Source organism: Eimeria mitis, genomic scaffold (genome assembly GCF_000499745.2).
Source record: "Eimeria mitis Houghton genomic scaffold, Emh_scaff600, whole genome shotgun sequence".
In the NCBI taxonomy this organism is placed as follows: Eukaryota; Apicomplexa; class Conoidasida; order Eucoccidiorida; family Eimeriidae; genus Eimeria; species Eimeria mitis.
This window is the reverse complement of record NW_013574227.1, coordinates 3,480-3,834: the sequence shown is the minus strand read 5'-3', so window position 1 is coordinate 3,834 and position 355 is coordinate 3,480.

The window sequence follows — 355 nt, the reverse complement described above, 5'->3', positions numbered from 1 at the left end:
TTTTTTTTTTTTTTTTTTTTTTTTTTTTTTTTTTTTTTTTTTTTTTCTTTTTTTTCTCGTCTTTGTCTCTGGCTATGCAGCTGTCTCTGTCTTCCTGTCTGTCTCTGTCTCATTTTCTGTCTCTTTCTGTCCCTCTTTATCTACTTATGTATTATATAATATATATATATATAATATGTATATATATAATATATATAATATATATAATATATATATATATATATGTATATATATATATAGATCTGTCTCCTCCTTTGTTTATCTGTCTCCTCTTTACATACATTCATCTGTCTCCTTGTAATATAAAAAAAGAGATATATATAATATATAATATAATATATACATATATATATAA